The sequence below is a fragment of the Protopterus annectens genome, chromosome 4.part0 (genome assembly GCF_019279795.1).
Source record: "Protopterus annectens isolate FY-2018-M chromosome 4.part0, PAN1.0, whole genome shotgun sequence".
In the NCBI taxonomy this organism is placed as follows: Eukaryota; Metazoa; Chordata; order Ceratodontiformes; family Protopteridae; genus Protopterus; species Protopterus annectens.
The window spans coordinates 829,323,878-829,340,006 of record NC_056733.1 but is presented as its reverse complement, the minus strand read 5'-3'; the positions used below and the strand labels follow the sequence as shown (position 1 = coordinate 829,340,006).

Sequence of the window (16,129 nt, the reverse complement as noted above, 5' to 3'; positions counted from 1 at the left end):
AATATTCCTACTAAGCCCCTTATAAGAAACTAACAACGTTGTAGTTTTGTCAGAGAGAGACATATAGACATATATACATATACACTCAATCAAATACGTATATAAAATAATTTTTTATTGTTCAATATAGGTATTTATATACATTGGTAACGCACAATATATTTAGGCAGGTCATAACTATATATTGTATTTGTCATGTAATTAGTATTTACTGTAGGATTGTATCTTACATTTGATATTGTTCCTTTTATGCATTCTATGCATTTGTCATATTTTATATGAAATATTCATCTAGTATGTATTATTAGAGTTGGGGTATGTTTCATATTCCACCGATAGAGAATTTTTATTATACGATTGAATTTTGATGCTGTTTTAGGCATTTTTTTTAACCATTATAAACACTGATAATATTTAGAAGGCTGTTTATGTGGGTTTTACCAAATCTATGTTCTTATGTCTTTAAAACTTAATGGTGGTTTAATTGGTCAGGTGATGTTTCAGGCGGGTATTTTAAAGTATTTAAGAGATAAGGTTTGATATATTCAGTGTTCTGATGAAATCTACATTGGGTAGATGAACGCGCTCAACCTTCGTTTTGTATTTCAATAAAAGAAGTTTATTGTGACATATTCGTGGATCGTGGTTTGTTCTGGGAACAGTTTCTGGTGCTGTCTTTCTTCTATACCTTTTAAACTGTTAACAATGGATTTACAATAGGTCTGTACTGTTAAAAAAATCAGATTGCTGTTCTTAGTGTTTCACTGTTGCAGTCATTACATTTGGTGTAATCTGCTGGCAGGTTGCCCTTAGTCGGCCTAATTAACAAAGTCTTGCATCCTGCGTCAGTTGCTGTCCCTTCTTCCATGACGTCAGGGGTATAAAATATGCAGCCGACGCCATTACATTAGTCTTTCTTGCCGCGCGGTGCCCGAAGCAGAAGCAGTTTGCAAGTGCTGGTTGGCCGACTCCTGAAATTTTCGTTTTCGAGTTTCAGAACCAAAGTCTTCAACTAAAAGCCAAGTACCCCATTGAGGAAACTTTTTCTTGCTCCTTACCGATGTCAGTAAAAGTTAATAATTGCATTACTTGTGGGAAGCAAATACCTCATAATGATTTTCATTTGTACTGAATTCCTTGCCTCGGCCCTGACCACGACGTACCTTGCTGTCGGTTTTGTGCTTTATTTTATCAGCGCACTATCCGTCGTCGGTACATTTTTGCTTCTAAATACTTCGGTTCTTGGTTTAATTATCCAGAAATGACATCTGTTAGCCATCTGACTACTGGAATACCAAAAAAATGCAAAGAAAAAGACAGAGACAGGCCGTTGAGGTCCAAAACTGCCGATGACACTTCTCCTAAGCCATTTGCCAGTACTCAGTGAGGTGCTTTCGCAGCCCCTGATGTCCGCTACTTCTGATTCGCAGGCCTTTACTGAGACCCATTCGGAGTCCGGTATGCAGCGAGATACATCACCTATGTAACCCGTGGATGTCTTTACCTTGGATGTGTCTGGAGCCGCTGTGCAGGCACTGGCTTCTGAGGGTGTATTCAGGCCTACAGATTTGTATATTAAACCGACACCAACTTCAATTTTAAGGCCAAAATCTCAATCTGTGTCTGAAAAACCGACGCTCAGGCCACATGTGCAGGCCCCTATGCCTAAAAAACAAATGATCAAAATGGCTGAAGATTTAATTACTCTAATCAGGGGTAGTCAACCCCCTCCCCCCTTCTAAGAGGCCTAGGGCTGAACTGGACTGTGAATCTTCTGAACAGGATTCTGTTTCTTCTGACTCTTCTAATGAGCAGGATTTGTCCATATCTCCTTGTGAGGACTCTGAGGCAGAGGATTCCATTCCTTCTGCTTTTCCCCCTGAGGATTTTTCTTTTGGGGAAACTTTACATACCTTAAGGGAACATTTCCACTGGGAAAATCAGGATTTTTCTGAATCCAAAAAGAGGTTTAGGGATTTTCTTCTTCTTCCTCAGCATAGGCCTTTGGCTGTACCTCCTGTACTAGACATTGTTGGTGATGTGTTTTCAGAATCCAGTATGGCCCCTGATTCCCTGCCTCCGGCTCCTTGTAAGCCAGACAGATACTACTGGGTTCCTGACTCCCACAGATTTCTTTTCAAAAATCCTGTTGCAGACCCTGAAACCATTTCTCAGGGGCCCAAGGGCATTAAGACTTCTACTGCTAAAAATCCTAATCATTCTGATAGCGACTCCAGGGCACTGGATAGATGGCGTAAAAAAGTTTATACTTCTGCAACCTTGGCAATCGGGGCTTAAAACTTTCAATTCCATATGCTAAAATATCAGCATATCATGGGACTGCTTAAACAGAAAATGGTGTTGATTTCTGACTGTGTGGAAAATAAGGACTTACAGGATTTATTGCATTCAGCTGAACAAGTTGGAAAACATACTTTGCAATGTGGTTTTGATTCTTTGGAGGCCTCTTGCAGGGCTGCTGTTACTGGGTCTGTGCTTAGAAGGCATGCTTGGCTTAAGGAGTAATCTCTGCCTGATCATGTTAAAGCAAAATTGTTGGCTGCTCCTTTGCAGTAGGACCGTCTGTTTGGCAATAAGGCTGAAGAAGTTTTAAAAAAGATGGAAGATGAAGCTAAATCTATGCAAACTGCGAAAGATTTTTTACAAGTACAACCTCCAAGATTTAGTAGGCACTGGCCTACTAAGGACTCGTCCTTTCCAGTTCCTTCCAGAGCCACTCAAGCAAAACCCAGACATTCCAAAAGCACCAGGTTTCAGTCCCAAGGGACTTTCATAACTAAGCAATGGGGTGCCTCTGCTCCCAAATCTGGAAACAACAAGACACTTCCCTATGGTAAACAGTCTCAATGACTTTCCTTTAAAATTACCAAGCATTTGCGTATTAGCCACCCCTTTAGGGGGAAAACTGGCTGTTCATGCAAAAAACTGGCAACTTATAACCCAGGACAAATGGGTTTTAAATATAGTGTCCCAGGGATACAGATTTCATTTCCACACGTTACCAATTCCAAACAGATGGCCAGACCTGCCCCCAAATCAGTGGGCAGAGGCTCATAAACAAATACTTTCCCTCGTAAACATGGGGGCAATTCAGTTAGTACCAGAAGAGGAAAAGGGACAAGGTTTCTATTCCAGACTTTTCCTGGTACCCAGAAAAGACAAGTCATGGCGTCCAATTCTGGACCTGTATACTCTAAACACCTTTCTGGACATTCCAAAATTCAAGATGCTCACTCTTCACCAGTTACTTCCTATGCTAGGCAAATATGCCTGGTTGGCTACTCTAGATTTAAAAGAGGCTTACCTGCATATCCCAATCAAGGAATCTTGCAGAAGATACCTCAGCTTCAAAGCAGGCTACTTGCATTATCATTTTTTGGCACTGCCCTTTGGCTTATCTATTGCGCCCAGGGTATTTACAAAGTGCCTGGCAACAGTAATTGCATTTTGCAGGCAAAGAAATATTCAAATATATCCATACTTGGACGATTGTCTAATTCTGGCAGAAAACAAGTCCATTCTTCTAAAACATCTGTCGTTTGTAAAAAGAGTTCTAACTTGTCTAGGGTACACCATAAACAAAAAGAAATCACAACTAGTACCCTCACAAAAAATTACATTCCTGGGTGCAAGCTTGAATACAACTGCCCAGATGGCTTTCCTTATGCCAGAAAAGCAAATTCAATTGGTGACTTACTTCAAACAGGTGGCCACAAAAACCCTGCTATCTGCAAGACAAATACTGCAAGCCTTGGGGTTCATGGCCTCCTGCATTCTTCTAATTCCATATGCAAGACTGCATATGAGGAAACTTCAGTGGTACTTGAAAAGTTTATGGAGTCAACATTGTCACAACTTGGAAACAATGATTCCTATCATTCCTTGCCTGCAACTAGAGTTCCTATGGTGGGCAGAGGCCTGCCACCAAAACAAGAGACTGCCATTCACACCACCCCCTGCCGCCCAAACCCTAACTACAGACACATCAGACTATGCATGGGGGGCTCATCTGGCAGGGAAGTGCATTCAGGGCAAATGGAGCCCAAATCAAATGCACCTTCATATCAATCAAAAAGAAATGCTAGCTGTACAGAATGCACTGACAGCCTTCAAGGACTACCTTCATCCAGGACAGCTACTGGTAAAGACGGACAACACCACAGTTATGTGGTACATAAACAAGCAAGGGGGGTGCACATTCCTACCACCTCTGCAGACTAGCCATGGCATTGTGGAACACGGTCTTTAGCTACCCTACCAAGTACACCTACAAGCTCAGTTCCTGCCAGGAAACCTGAATATGTTGGCAGACGAACTAAGCAGAAATCTCATGGACCCACACGAATGGAAACTGGAACCACGGATTTTCAACATGTTGACACGCAATTGGGGGAGCCCAGACATAGATCTTTTTGCCTCACCCCAGAACTACCATTTGGACAAATTTTGCACAAGAACTCTTCACAAAAAAGCCTGGAAAGTGGATGCTCTGTCCTTCAGCTGGGAAAATCTATCAGTCTATGCCTTTCCCCCTCTGCCTCTGCTCACCAAAGTTCTACTAAAAGTCAAACAGGACAAACCAAAAATGATTTTGATTGCCCCAGACTGGCCTCGCCAACACTGGTACCCTCTCCTCTCTTTCACAAATTCCCCCATGGCACCTGCCTCAGACACTTTCCTTACTGTCTCAGCCGAACAACCAGATTCTGCACCCTCAGTTCCAAACATTGAATCTTGCAGCTTGGCTAATCATTTAAGTTCCCCCTTAGCATCTCTCAGCAAACCTGTGATGGATGTCATTTTGGAGGCGAGAAGACCTAGTACTAGAAAATCTTATGCTGACAAATGGAAAAGATTATGTGCCTGGAATCAATCTCAAGGGATGAGCACAGCAGTGCCCAGTTTACCTCAGATTTTAGAATACTTAACTGAGATGCTTCACAAGGGCCTGTCTTTTTCTTCCATAAAAATCTATGCCTCAGCCATTTCAGCTCATTACAACACAGAACCCCCCCCCCTTCTCTCATCCTCTGCTAAAACAGAATCTCAGAGGGGCCAAAAACTTGAGCCCACCCAGGAGAGCTCCAACCCCGGCCTGGGACCTTAACTTTGTATTGGAGAAACTCACTCTACCTCCTTTCGAGCCATCTGCTACTGCAGACCTAAAATTTCTTTCCTGGAAAACAGCCTTCCTTTTAGCAATCACTTCAGCTAGAAGGATTTTTGAATTACAGGCCCTTATGGCAGTGGAGCCCTTCATTATCTTTCATGCGGACATGGTGTCACTCAGGACCAATCCATCCTTCATGCCCAAGGTGGTATCCAGTGTGGCTCTTAATCAGTCCATTCATTTGCCAACTTTCTTTCCAATGCACAGAACAAGGGAGAGCGAATTCTGCATTCATTGGATGTAAACAGACAACTTACATTTTACTTGGACAGGACTAAATCTCGAAGAAGATCTGAACAACTGCTGGTAGCATTTGCCGCAGGGGCAGAGGGAAAGGCTATTTCAAAGCAAACCATTTCCAAATGGATAAGCCATTGTATTCATTTCTGCTATAAGCACCATGGAAAACCTATCCCCCAGGGGATCAAATCCCATTCCACCAGGGCTGCATCTACTTCTGCAGCCTTTCTCGGAGGTGTTCCTACCAGGGATATTCTAGAAGCTGCTACCTGGAGTTCAGTTCATACTTTCACCAAGCACGATCATTTACCAATTTTCTCTAAATCCCGAGCTGGCTTTGCCACTGCTGTTTTGCAGGGCCTTATAGCTGGTCCTAATGCTGTATAAATCCATCCTCCCAACCTTAGCTTTTCTAAAGATCCTTCTACAGTTCTCATCTTTTTTACAATATTCAGTACTTCTAATACAGCTGGTTTAGACTTTGATTTTCATTTTCTAGTAATTGCTTTTTGCCAGCCATCAGAATTAAACTTAAGGCCTTACTATGCCTAAGCAATTCAGATCCCATGTCCCAGCTCAAAAGAATAATTTTCTTAGTTACAGCCATTTACTTACCCAGTATTTCTGACGGAGGACCCTGTAGGGAATTTTTTAAATCTGCAAACTCATTACATTCCCACATTTGTTCCCAGTTAGCTTTTTCTTCCCCATCACACCTCTAAAATTTCCTATTTTACTGAGGAAAAATTATTTGAAGTCTGCTAAGGGTATAAAAGTGCCTGTGCAAAAACTTCACAGATCACAAACCTTATGGACTTTGTTGCATTCTTGGGAGCTGTAAATATGTCCTCCCATTGTGCTGTTGTAAATTGCTTTTCCAGTCTCTCTTCCCAATCTTTCCTAATCTTCTCTGATTCATTCTTATAGTTATCATGCAATATTTTATATGCCCAACTAATTATCCCGTTTATTAACAGCAGCTTTCAACTAAAAGCTCTACCAGAACAGGTATGCCACTTAAGATTCCCCTATTTCTTTCTTTTTGCATATATGCTGATGTCAGCCCTTGGTAGGGAGGACAGTCTTTAGCCTGCGGTTCAGACTTCATATTGGCCTCCTCCCACTTTATTACCTTTACCTCTCTAGTTATTTAGCGCCAGTACCTTGATTCCTTTCCTAGTGTTGTTCAGTAAATTTCAGCCCCTTCTTGCCTGTTTTCTCTATCCCTACTTGCAGTTATTCGTATTGTCAAAATCTCCTTTCTTTGTTGGCTTAATTCTTAGAATACATTCTGCTACTTTATGAATGTAATATTCTGTATTGTTGTTGTTCTTAAGAATCTGCATCCAAAATCCCAGTCTCTCTCTGTTTCCTGGACTTTACCCTTGCTTCATCATAATCTCTTTTTATTTTAAATTATAACCTTCTTGTTATATATACGAGTCTTAGCTGTGTTAACTCTAAAATATCCCTTCAAATCTGGCAGTCATAAACCACCTTGTTCTATTGGAAAGATCAGCATACTGACTTTAACTCTTGCTCTCTTCAGCTCCCAGACAAATTTCTTCAAATCTTTAATTATTGTCCTCAACATCTTCTCTGATTGATAAAAATATGTCTGACCCATATTGAAAGGACTAAAAGCACTTTCACTGTTTGAATCTTCCTATCCATATCCTTAAACAAGAGCTTCCAGTTTCTCAGTTTGTGTATTAAATTTTGTTTTGTCTCTTCCCACATATCCTTAACTTCCATTACAGATGTCATTTTAGTCCATGCTCCTAAATTACAGTTCACCTAGTTTCCCATAAATGAGTATTGCTAAAACAAATCATGAGTGGGTACATAGTTTTTGGGTGTAGCCTTTGTCTTATCTTCATTAATTTTGTATCTCAAAAAGACTTGAAACTGTCTCAAAATATTTCACAACACTGAAATGTTCTCTTCTGGATATATCAAAATACAAAATAATATCATCTGCAGATAAAGCCAACTTTTCTCGATTGTCATGCCAGGTTCTCTAAACTTGTACCAATTATATCCTTGCATTTCTGAGTCCCTTATTTTCTTTGCCAGTGGCTGTAAATGGAAAGCGAATATTAAAGGGTAAATAGGACACCCCCTACATGGTGGTTCTTTTATAGGTTCGTAGGTTCATAGGTTGGTATTGGGCTATCTGCCTGAAGGCATATATTAGCCCAGCCACGTTGCGGTATTCACCACCCATTTAGTAGTTCCCTAGACCCTTGTACTAGCAGCTAGTACCCTTGGCCCCTATCTAGTAGTGCTATTGGTGTGATCCCTGGTGTGAACTTTCTGTTACCCATCCACTCATCAGGGTTCCTCTTGAAGAGTGACAGTGAGGGGCTCTGTCTTATGTAGATCGGGACCCTTTCCATAGTAAGGGAAGTCTCTGCGAAGGGAATCTAGCCCTCCAGCATGTTCCATTCATTGTTGTGTTGAGGTTTATATCCCTAGAGCGTGTAGCTCGAGTAGATTTGGTTTTGCTAAGATGGAGCATGTTCAACAATTATGGGTTGGACATGTCTCTGTACGTTAGACAGAGATTGTCTCTGAGAAAGCGGTATGCAACAGAGAACAGTCTTAGCTTTTTCAATCGTGCTGCATAGGGCAACTGTTTGAGGCCAGTAATTCTCTTGTTTTTTAAACACAACTTATGAGAGAGATGTTATATATCCCCCCTAATTAACCTTAATTGTATCTGGGAATGCTAATGGTGCCATTGTTCTACTCATAAAATCCTAGCTTACTCAATCAAATGCTTTCTCTGCTACAAGACCCACAAACAGCAGTATGTTTTATATTCTGCTTCCCTTTGGATCATCATTATTGTTTTAATATTCTCAAATGTTTTCCTCCCGTCTACAAAACCACATTGATCCAGATCTGTCATTTTTGGCAACACCTTTGCCATTCTTTTAGGTAGTATAAATATGAACACTTTATAATCATGATTTAAAATTTAAATGGATCAGTATGAGCCTGGGTCTGAAGTGTCTTTACCATATTTAGGTAATGCAGCCACCACAGCTTTCTTCCATATGATGATGCTTCTCTTTTTAAAGTACTGTTAAATAAAATCTTCCAGATCTTTATTACCTTCTTCTCTCCAAACTTCCACAGGAATACCATCTGTTCCTGGAGATTTTCCTGAAGATTATTGTACATCATTGTTTTTGTCTCATCTCCTATCTTAACTGTTAGTTGTTGAGCGTCATTTACCTCTAACCTTGGCATAGTTAAGTCTTCCATAAATATGTCATATGTGTTCATTCTTTATTTATTTCTACATTTCTCTGCTTTATACAAATTTTTGTGAAATTTCTGAAATATCTCTCATACTGCTATAGGATCTCTGATTATTTTTCTTGTTATAGGCTCTAAGTTTGGTGGCAGTCCTTTCTACTTTCTGTTGCCTAAATTTTTGTGCTTAAAGTTTTTGTGCTCTAGATTTAAGAAAATTAGCATGTCCTCCCTGCGGTCGAGTGGCATTGGAAAGACATGCATAGAATGGGCGTGCCTTCGTTGAAGGTTGGACGTCGAGCTGGCACCTTGGTACCCATAAAAAATCTACTGCCAATCATTAGTGGACTGGAGTTCCGCTGTGGCAAACCCTAACTGGGAAAACCCGAAAGAAGAACAAAAAGATGCTTAACAATCTTTCTAAACTCATGCATATTATCCAGATGCTTCTTTACTCTTTGCTTGCTCTGAGATTTCCCTCATTCTGTAGTACTTTAAACTTTGTCAACCCCTATAAGTAATTCCTATTAGTTCTTAACCAAAGCTTTCAGTCTTATTTTACCCTATTTTTAAAGTTTTTTTTATTTTATAATAAAAAACTGTATTTGCAAGCAGACAAACTTAGAAACTTGCTAGCAACTTCAGTTAGTCAACTAAAAATGCAACAGACCAGCAATTTGGTTTTCAATTGGTCTTTATATCTTAATGACAAAGAAACCTTATGCCTCAGAGATTACATGTATGTTCAAGCTAATAATAAATGTTATAGCAACATTTGAGTGCTTTAGTTAATTTCATGGTTACAGGTCAGACTTCTTCAGAAATGTGACTCAAGTTGTGAGAATACAGAGTTTCTTTTAGAATAGGTGGGTTTGTGAAGCTAGGGATTGTGTGCATCACTTCTTCCTTTTAGTGCACATCTTATCTCGCTCACCAGCTGTAACTTCTGAAGATATTTATTTTTTCCCTGATAATTCTGAAATAGTTTCCACTACCCATTCATTTAATTATTTTCTTTGAGATGGGTGAGAAAGTGCCAGTATTTCCTTTTTAATTAATTACCCTGCATTTTTAGCTTAGAATTTAAAGGTGCATAATCTGAAATACTTACTACATATGTGTTGAAGCTTTCAATTAAATGCACAAGTTCCTGTGAAATATAATTTCTTATTTAGTCTATCCCCAGGTATTGTACCTTAGGGAATAATCTATAAATTCTATCGGGGCACATGGAAGGAAAGTGTTTACAGGACAATGGTCTCAAAAAAAACACTGCATATAAACCAAAAAAATGCTGGCAGTGCATGCAATGTGAGGCCTTTCAACACCAACTTCAACCAACAAGGCCATTTGCAATCTGCACACCCAGACAACACCTGATGTGTGGTATATAAACAAGCAAGGGGCACCCTTTTACCCCTGCAGACTGCAGACATGCATCTTTGGGAAAAAAAATCATTGAGCCTCCCCAGTTTGTTCATATGTCACACCAGGGTGGGCCCTTCCCCAATTAGCCTCTCTTTTTGAACAAAATTTAAAACAAAACAAAACCCAGCACCTGACAGACACTGCAGCTAACCCATAAATAGTCCATAAATAACCTCAACCTATCTCTCAAGGGAGTTCAAGGGGGATGAGAACACCATCAGAAGACCATCCACCAGAAAAGAATGGAAAATTCAACAATTGGAATATTCCATAATTGGAATACCACCACATGATGCATCATCATCTTGAATCCCTGGCCTATATACATATTTGTTGCTTGAAATCTCATTCAAAAACTATCATCTCATAAACTAAACAGATAAGCTACAGCTATTTATCTTTAACACTGATCCTCCTGTCCTCACACCTTTTCTAAAGCAAAAGATAATAAATCAAGAAAGAAGGACAAACCCCAAGGCCCTAGAGAAAGGCCCCTAAAACAGCAGTTCCTACTCTTTTTGAACCTAAAGCACCGCTTTGTTTGCACATGGAGACAGCTTGCAATTCTCTCATGGACTCACCCAGGAGAAGACAAAATACCTGCAACAGGAAAGGGTTTGAACTACAGGCTTTTGCTTAATATACTACCTCATCATTATATTTTCACATTTTTTTAGTTCATTAGAACCCTTTTTTATGTCAAAAAGGGCCATTCATCTAAGACTGTTCCAGCCAATGTCAGACCACATTCCACCAGAGCTCACAGCCACTCTACAGCATTCTTAAGGGGTGCCTACTAAAGGACATTCTGGAAGCTGCCCACATGCTCTCCGCTCATTCTCTCCACAAACCCTCTCCTCCTGCTCCCTATCCAGGAGGCAGGCTTTTGCAGAGCAGTCTTTTGTTTGATGCCACACCATCTTTTCCTAGAGCATTCCTCTTCCCCCTATTAAGCGTATATTCTCCCCATGTTGTTATGACATACTCATTTTGCTTGAGGAGTTTGTACAGTTTGTACCTACCATGTAGATGTTTTCTACTACAGAATTCACCTTTCCTTTGGGAGGGTGGCCTTATGGTTAAGGTGTTTGCCTTACAAACACAAGGTGCAGGGTATGAGTCTCACAAGGGATAATTGGCTAGGCTTAAAATGGCTCACAAGGGCAGTTAGCCTAGTACTAATCTATGAACCTAAGTATTTTCATAATTATCTTCAGAAATCTAACCTTTGTAAAATACCTTAACTCTACATAAAATATAATCAGTGCACTCTTCCACTTCACCCCATCCAAACCCAGCAGCCCAAAATCACAACATATTAACATTAAACTTGCTTTTGTAGCCTTCCTTCTCTTGTTATATTGTAAAGCTTATATTTCTTACAACTAAGAGAGCGCTTGTTTACTTTAATATCTTTAACACATACAAGTAACTGAAAAGGCTCTATCACCCCATTATTTAAAATACCCCTGACTGCACACTACACAACTCTGTTTGATGTTCTTTGTCCTATTCGTCTCCATCTTCCAGCACCAGACGTGGTTCAAGCCCAAGGTACTCCTGTTTTTTTCTAGTGAACTCCTGTGCTCTTTTCTGTCTCTCAAGCATTTTCCTTTGGAATATTGGAAAATGTTTCACTGGCAAAGTCTCTCTATGAATCTTACCATCAGAAGAATTAAAAGCAGAATCCCCTACTGCTTGCGGACTCGCTTTTTGTTGGATGACATTTTTTATTTCCTCTTTAACATGTTCTGCATCAAAAAAAGTTTTTCCTCCAGGAAAATAAATATGTGAAGGCAGCTGAATACAGCATCTTTTATCTCATACCTGCCTCTTGACTTTCCTGATTGCTGGGATAAATTTGCTTCTCTGCCTTTTGTACAGTGAATATTCATTATCCACACACTGCTGTCTGCTGTACCAGAGAAATTGGAAGGAACAGACTGTATTAATTTTATGAAAGGACAAATAATCAGTTGGACTGGTATTCCACAGCAGGATTTCATAATCAAAAGAAAGTGTCAAGTTCGGCCAAGATCAACTCTTTCTGCTGGAAGGATTTTATCTTTACTAATACAAGTTTTGACTGCTTTCTCATAGCTTGGTTTGAAGCATACACTTTGTGTCCTGTCAATGAAGAAATTCTGTTGTGGAATACCAGTCAAGCTGCTTATTTGTGCTTTCATAAAATTAATACAATTCGCTCCTACCAATTTCTCTGGTAGTAGAAAATATCAGGTTTTCTTTTCATGCATTGCCTTCTACAATTTTTTGAAATAGCTTCTCTTGAGAAGTCTCATACTCAGCCAGGCTTTTCTTCAGTTTACCCAATGATTTTTGCAGTTCATCTGAATAGCTAGTTAAAACTTCTATTTTTCCAGCCTTTTGTTGTTTTGAATTGATGTAGTCCTTCAATGTTTTATTTATTTTAATCACCTCTGAGTACATTTGATTTTTTTTTCCTATCGATTACTGGAAGACGTCTCTTGTACCAAAGTTTAAGCTTGAACTATTTTTTGCTGAACAGCTGCAGGATTGCTCCCAGCCAGTGCCTTCTTTTCACCTTTTCTGTTTGGTTTTCTTTCAGGTTCTCTAAATTTCTTCTTTACTAGCATCCAGACACTGCACTTACTATCTGGTAATTGAATTTTATTCAGGCCGAGAATATCACTGGTTATTATTTCTCAGTTTCTTTCTTTACACTGAGAGAGACGAAATTAAGTTGTAGATAGAGTAAAGCTATCTTGGAAGTCATTGCTTGCATATTTTTCTGTATGTAACATATTACTGATAAGTGATATGGTCTATTCCCTGAATGTCTTTTGAATGCATCATTCTAAACTTGGTTCTCCAATTTGATTCTCATCTGGGGTGTCTTCTGTGCCACGTCTGCATATTTACCCTGTTTTTCTGCCAAATGCATTGGTTTCCTTCCAAGTACCAAATATATGCCATAAGTGAATTGGTGATCCTTCAAATTAGACTTGGCGTCCAGGAATCTGTTTTACTCCCATTTAGTAGTGCAGGACTATGCTTTGGAGTTCCGTGACCATTATTTAATTGAATTAAAGAGCTAAACCAATTGAATGAATGCTTCAGACTATACTTCTCATGTCTACTCTAAATGGGAATTATGTTGTGCTAGGTAATATGATTTGTATGCAGTTGTATTCTGTACTTTACTGTACTGGAGGGGCACAAAAATCAAATTTTATCATCAGACTGTTTTAAGAAATTGAGATGAAGGTTTGTATAATAGTGAAGATATTTTAGAATTTAATATTAACTTGAATATTTAGTTCAGGATTCAGAAGCAGTGTCGCACACAACAGCACTGATAGAAACAAGATGCACAGAGGTGTGTTGCTGTGCTGTTAGTTTGGGAGGGTGTCATGTAAAGTGTGCTATAGTGAAATGATGTACTGAGAGATCAATAGTGATGTTTATTCATTCATATATAACTGGTCAGGTGGTCAGACTGATCTAGAGTAACATTTTCAAGCATGAAGAAAACATACTAGCATTGACCTTTTTACAAAACTTAGTCTGGATACTTCAGGAATAAAACATCTTGTTTCAGAAATGGATAATGATGGTCATAGTATACAAGTAAGCAATTTGTTAGAATTACTAATGCAGTGTAATGTCACAGTGAATATATACATTGTTAAGCAACTTGAGAGGGAAAATAGGTTTAGTTTCAGTATTCCTTTTGTAGAAGCATGAACTGAGGTCAGTTGCCATATAGAAGTGCGTGTGCTGAATGTTTGAATGCATATAGACAACTAGGAGTGATAATTACCGAATTAAGGCTTTGTAATTCATATAGCCATAGAGCCGTTTGGAGTGAGAATTTAGATTACCCTATTTCTGTAGACATGGCCTTGTAGTCAGTCAAGCTAGGAAGCTAGTAGGGCGTTCTAGAGATGCATGTTCCAGAAGGTTGTGTTCCCTTTGTCAGAATTTGATCTGTGGTAGTCAATAGCAGTCCAAGTAATCAGACCTTAAAAAAAATGTAAGGTTGTGGGATTACAATCTGGGCCTTATTTTTGAGTACTGACAAAGTAGATTTTACAGCATGTTCCATTTTGGGTACTTGTTTCTGCGATCAAGTAACCTTTAGTTTGTGTAACAGTAAGTAGTGATACATAGAATATTGGAGTATTAAGGATGAAATGAGTGAGTTAATTGTATAGCATTTAAAGAGTGAGTTAGTTGAACAGGAAGTGATGCTGCCTAGGGTCATAACAATCTTGATGGGCAAGACGCACTCTTTTTACATCATCTTTTTCTTGTTTTAACTAAACAAATAAATCCACAAGTCACTCAGCAAGCCCTTCCATTTTATTGGCATGTCTGGTACCTCTGCTTTTCACCTTCTTAGAATATCATACCAGTACAAGTCTTGCTGAGTGACTTGGATTTATTTGTTTAGTTTTGTCGAGTTCATGCAGTATTGGTTGGTGTTTTTCTTGTTTTAAAACAGAGGGAGTATTTCATGCATATGCCAGCTTCATTGGTATAAGGAGGTAATGCCCTAACTATGGCCCAAGTAAGACAAGTTCGATTAGCAGCTTGGACATCTGTTTGAACAGGCATAAGGAAAGATGGGTCTGACAAGGCTTAGCTTATTCACTTTTCTTTGGGTGAAGGGCAAGAACTATATTTGGGGTACATGTCTTTCACAATCAAATCCCCAGTGGAAGCCTTGAATCGCACATGTGCTTGGGTTGTGTTACATGTGGAGATAGAGGGACATACACTGCAGAAGATCCATTGCATGCGTACCTTTAGAAGTAAACAAGCATGCATTTTTTTTGGGGGGGGGGTAAGGCTGTCTACCTACCTGCATTAGTAACTTGGGACAGTTGCAGTATAATGGCTGATTCCAGCTCCTCCCACACTCCTGCAGTCTCCTGGACCATGACCCTATCCATTGAATGATAAAATTGGGACTTGCCTTGATTAGGTATTATAGAACTCCCACTGTTCTGCCTGGACTGCCTGGGCCCTGGTCCATTGATGGACATAGCCAAGACTCATCCTCATTAGTGACAGGCATTGAAGATGGACAGAGTCATGGGCAAGGAACAGATCAGTGTTAACGGTGACCTGACCCGCATTTGGATCGTACTAAAAGGCAGCAGGAATCTGTACTTTAAAAAAAAAAAAAAAGTATATGTAAGCAATCTGTAGGAATAGATTAAATATGGAGTACTCAGACTTTGAGCAAATGGCTGAGGAAGAGACTGAAAGGCAAAAAAAGGTGAGGCCAGTGCGACTACCCAGGAAGACGAGGTTAGAGATCAAGACTAAAGACATACCATACAAAGTATGGAAGGGGAGATGTGGAGAGGTAGAGGTACAGTAGAAGCAGTGGACAGAGGGCAGAAGTAGCAGCAGCTGAAAGGTGGCTGGCAGAATAGATTTGTGAAAGAACAGATACTTATTTAGGTGTATAGGACAAAGAAAAAAAACAGGCAGACTATACCATTCTGAGCAAGGCTAGGAAGGAGGTAATGGAAGACTTAGAGAAAAGCAAATGCATTGAATTAATACTGAACTTTACTCTTTACAAAGGAAACCAAGTGATGGATACTATTTTGGGATGAAGTTGCAGCAAAGTGGGATGATCATTGCCAGATAGCAGGGTAGAGTGGGAGGAGGTCAGGAGGGGAATCTGGCTTCCCTAAAGGAGAATAAAGCACAGGGACCAAATGGGATGCACATGAAACGTGGTACAAAGAATATGATGTTGGGAGGTACGGATGTGGTATTTAAAAGGAAAAGAGATCACTGGTATTTATAAATGTCTGCATGTGAACTGAGGTAAATGTTCTATGTTTGGGTAATGGGCTTTGAATAAGCTTATTGAATCCATCAAATGGCAATTTTGTTGCCATAAATTTTCATCATGTCAGGCAGATCTTTGAAATGTCATTATTGCAGGACATATTAAAATGTTAATGGTTTGAAATGTTGGGACACACATTGGCACCGTAATTC

The 16,129-nt window shown here is 39.6% G+C and overlaps 1 protein-coding gene across 1 annotated transcript in view; it reads left to right on the top strand.

Moving 5' to 3' along the window:
* The window catches only part of PPIL2 (peptidylprolyl isomerase like 2), a gene marked incomplete in the record, with an annotated part of 2,081,325 nt that overhangs the window by 113,561 nt on the left and 1,951,635 nt on the right, over positions 1 to 16,129 (top strand).